Source organism: Nematolebias whitei, chromosome 20, assembly GCF_014905685.2.
Source record: "Nematolebias whitei isolate Nwh7 chromosome 20, NemWhi1, whole genome shotgun sequence".
Classification (NCBI taxonomy): domain Eukaryota; kingdom Metazoa; phylum Chordata; class Actinopteri; order Cyprinodontiformes; family Rivulidae; genus Nematolebias; species Nematolebias whitei.
The window spans coordinates 11,180,100-11,184,360 of record NC_056517.1 but is presented as its reverse complement, the minus strand read 5'-3'; the positions used below and the strand labels follow the sequence as shown (position 1 = coordinate 11,184,360).

The 4,261-nt window shown below is 41.9% G+C and overlaps 1 protein-coding gene across 1 annotated transcript in view; it reads left to right on the top strand.

The window, feature by feature from the left end:
- Positions 1–4,261, top strand: part of adarb2 (adenosine deaminase RNA specific B2 (inactive)) — a 150,143-nt gene that overhangs the window by 90,611 nt on the left and 55,271 nt on the right. The window lies entirely within an intron of this gene.

Below are 4,261 nucleotides of genomic sequence, written 5' to 3'. Positions count from 1 at the left end.
ATATATATATATATATATATATATATATATATATATATATATATATACATACCTTTATTTTACCAGGAAGAAATGCATTGAGATCATCAATCTCTTTTACAAGGATGTCCTGGACATCCTGTGGGGGGTGCTCCATGAGTATGGGACAGGGGCCCATTGCTACGGGCTGTTCAGTCTCTATACAAGTGGTGCGAGAGCTTGGTTCGCATTGTCGGCAGTAAGTCGGACCCCTTCAGGGTGGGAGTTGGACTCCGCCAAGGCTGCCTGTTGCCACCAATTCTGTTCATAACATTTATGGACAGAATTTCTTGGTGCATACAGTGGGCAGAAAGTTTTCAGTTCGGTGGACTCAGAATTCCATCTCTGCTCTTTGCAGATGATGTGGTCCTGTTGGCGTTATCGTGCCGTGATCTTCAGCTCTCACTGGAGCTGTTCACAGCCGACTATTAAGCATCTGGGATGAGAATCAGCACCTCCAAATCTGAGGCCATGGTCCTCAACCGGAAAAGAGTGGATTGCTCTCTCCAGATTGAAGGTGAGATTCTACCTCAAGTGGAGGAGTTAAAGTATCTCAGAGTTTTGTTCACGAGTGAGGGATGAATGGAGTGTGAGATTGACAGATGGATTGGTTCAGCGTCTGCAGTATTGCGGACTCTGTACCAGTCTGTTGTGGTGAAGAGAGAGCTGAGCTGTAAGGCAAAACTCTCTGTTTACATGTCGGTCTACGTTCCTACCCTGACCTATCGTCATGAACTCTGGGTAGTGACCGAAAGAATAAGATCGTGGATACAGGCGGTTGAAATGAGTTTCTTCCGCAGGGTAGCTGGACTCTCCCTTAGAGATAGGGTGAGAAGTTTGGTTTTCCGGGAGAGACTCGGAGTAGAACCGCTGCTCCTCCACATCGAGAGGAGCCAGTTGAGGTTGTTCGGGCATCTGCTAAGGATGCCCTCTGGACGCCTCCCTAGGGAGGTGCTTTGGGCATGTTCGACTGGGAGGAGACCCCGGGGGAGACCCAGGACACTCTGGAGAGACTATGTCTCTCTGTTGGCCTGGGAATGCCTTGGAATCCTCCCAGAAGAGCTGGAAGAAGTGGATGTGGAAAGAAATGTATGGGCTTCTCTGCTCAAGGTGCTGCCCCCACGACCCGACTTTGGAACAAGCGTAATATTATGGATGGATGGACGGATGAATTTGACAGGTAGCCAACGGAGAGAAGCTAAAACTGGAGAGATATGATTTCTCCTATCAAATCTCATTAAAACTCTGCAGCAGCATTTTGGATCAACAGAAGACGTTTTAAAGACGTATTTGGACACCCAGATAATAAACCATTGCAACAGTCCAACCTAGACGTGACAAATCCCTGGACCAGTTTTTCTGCATCTTTTTTAAACAAGATGTTTCTAATTTTAGTGATTTACGCAGGTGGAGGAAAGCGGTTCTGGTAACTTTTTTAATGTGGGGGTAAAAAGACATGTCCTGATCAAAAATAACACCAAGGTTTATAACTAGAACTGGTAGTCAAAATAATGCTATCCAAGGAGGGAGAAAGACTTGAAAATGTATTCCTCAGATGCTCAGGTCCAAAAATCACACCCTCTGTCTTTGAGTTTAAAAGTAGAAAATTTAGGGTCATCCAGGTTTTTATGTCTTTAAGACATGCTTGTAGTCTAAGTAGCTGATTGGATTCATTGGGTTTCATGGACAAATATAACTGTGTGTCATCAGCATAACAATGAAAATGTATCCCATGCTGTTTAATAACATTACCTAATGGAAGGATATATGAAGTAAAGAGTACTGGTCCAAGCACTGAACCCTGAGGAACTCATATTATCTTAATGTGGAGTCGCTAGGTTTATATATATAATAAAATAAAATAAAATAAAATAAAATAAACAAAGAGAAAGCTGTTTGAGTTCTCCAGAGATCTGAGACTGGGATGTGGATTCACCGTCCAGTAGGATAATGACCCTAAACACTCCATGGGTTTAAGGAGAATCTGTGGTGAATACTTTTAACACCCATCATACACCACAGTACTCCAACCATCAGATGGAGCTGAGTTGACAGGATATGTAATAAACACCTCCACATTGCTTCATCTGTGTGGAAGACCCCTCACAGAAGGTTGGTAGTGTAGTAAATAAGTTTTTTTTCAGGTGTAAATCTCTTCTATATGAGTACAATATACTCACACTTTGACCTGGCAGTCTGGCAGTTGCCTGCACAAATTCCTTTTAATTTCCGACAGGCAGATTGCACTGCTTTGCTTGATCGTTACCACACCTCATTTGTACCCCCACTCAGTTGCTGCCAAGCTCAGGAGCAGTAATCAAAATACCCTGTTCAGTAAATACCTGTGTGCACCCAGCAAGAACAGAAACGTCTTGACTCAGTGTGCTGTCAGAGAGTGTGTTAACCACTTGAGTCATGTTTTTTCCTCTTCCCGTTAGAGGCCTCACAGAGCTGTGGAACTCCTGGTCTGAAACAATGATGCTTTCTGACAGTGTTGCTATACTCAGTGTGACATCTTTGAATCTCCAGTGATCTACAGATGTATTAACGTGTATGGAGAGTGCTTCAGTCTTCAACTCTCCCTTGTTCCTTTTACGTGTCCCTCTTTATATTTCTGTGATGCAGCTGATTATTTCTACTTTAACTACAACGTACCGCCTGTGGGGGCTCGGTCCCTTCCCCTTTCTCTCACTCCCCGTCTCTGTCTTCCATTATCTCTCCTCCTCCTCCTCCTTTTTTCTCTCCTGCAAACTGGAGGCAACCTTAGTGTCAATTTCATGGCAGGGTAGCGAGCAGCGCAGCAGAAATTATCCACTGCAAAATTGATCTAAACAATCGCAAAGTGGAACGGCGAGGAGAAGCAGGAGAATGAAATTGGGAGAGTCTGTTACCTTTTTGAAGTTGCTGCTGCATTGCTTACACGGAATGCTAATATCTGAACCCATGATATAGATGTCTGCTCTATAAAGGGTTGTACTGGTGTAAATAATAGAAAATTGTATTTTTATTTATCTTCTTACAGGTACATTAAGTTTAGATTCCTGGTTTCTTCTCCTTAAGGTCCCCTCTATGTCATCCAGGTGGTGGTGTTACGTTGTTGTCATCTAGTGTCAAGAGGGTCTAAGGCTGCTTGTCCTTCATTTGTTGTCCCACATTGAAGAGCGAATAGAGGGATGTGGAAAAACCATCTGTCCATTTGTTCATTAATCCGTGCATGTTGTGAGCACGATCATTTCAAAGATAAGTGTGCCGCCTTCCATTTTAGTATATGGCTGCATCTAGGTATGAAAACAGTCACGATCAAAAATTGGGTTGTCGGGTGAATATCCAAAATGACCACCACTTTATATAAACACTTTATAAGGTGGTGGTCATTTTGGATTCACACACACACACACTTACATATATGTAAATATATATACAGTAGTCCCTCATTTATCGCAGGGGTTCCATACCCTGTCCACCCGTGATAAATGAAAAACAGCGAAGTAGGGATGCAGTAGTCCAAGTTCAAGTTCAGTTCAAGTTCAGTAAACTTTGTCATGACATGTGCCAGTCTGTAATCACACTCATCACCTGTTACTCCCAATTTCCCTCCTTAAATAAACAATTTAAATGAATAATTATTAAAATACTGTAATATTTTAAATAAACAATCCATGCATCAATTGTTTATTTAAAATATTACAGTATTTAAGTTGAATTTGTAGAGAATAGAAGTGCAACAGGACATCAAAGGGTAATAAACCCTTAATGCAGCTCTGCAGCACGGAGCAGAAATGTACTTCTTGATCAATTACACTGAAACAACTGAAGACAGAAGTTCTAAAATAACTAAAAATAACTTTTAACACTTTTATTTTGTGATTATGATGATTTTACGATGTGACATACTTTGAATTTTAAATTGGAAGACAGAAGTCGATCAGTGCATCTGGTCAGCAAAGGGTTAACCCTTCACAAAGCTGCAGCAGGAGAAATGTGTGTGCGTGGCAGAGAAGGAAATCAGTTGATCAGCTGCAGGAGGGAGCTTTTCCCTGTACTTGTGGGCTACACACATGGTGCAAGATCATTTAAAGTAATTTATTGTAAATAAACAACCCATGGCTCATCCATCAATCAGCCAACTGTGTCAAGTCCAATCTCACTTTGAAAAACCACGATATAGCAAATCCACGAAAAACGAACTGCAAAGTAGCGAGGGACTACTGTATATGTGTGTGAGTGTGACTGTATGTATATA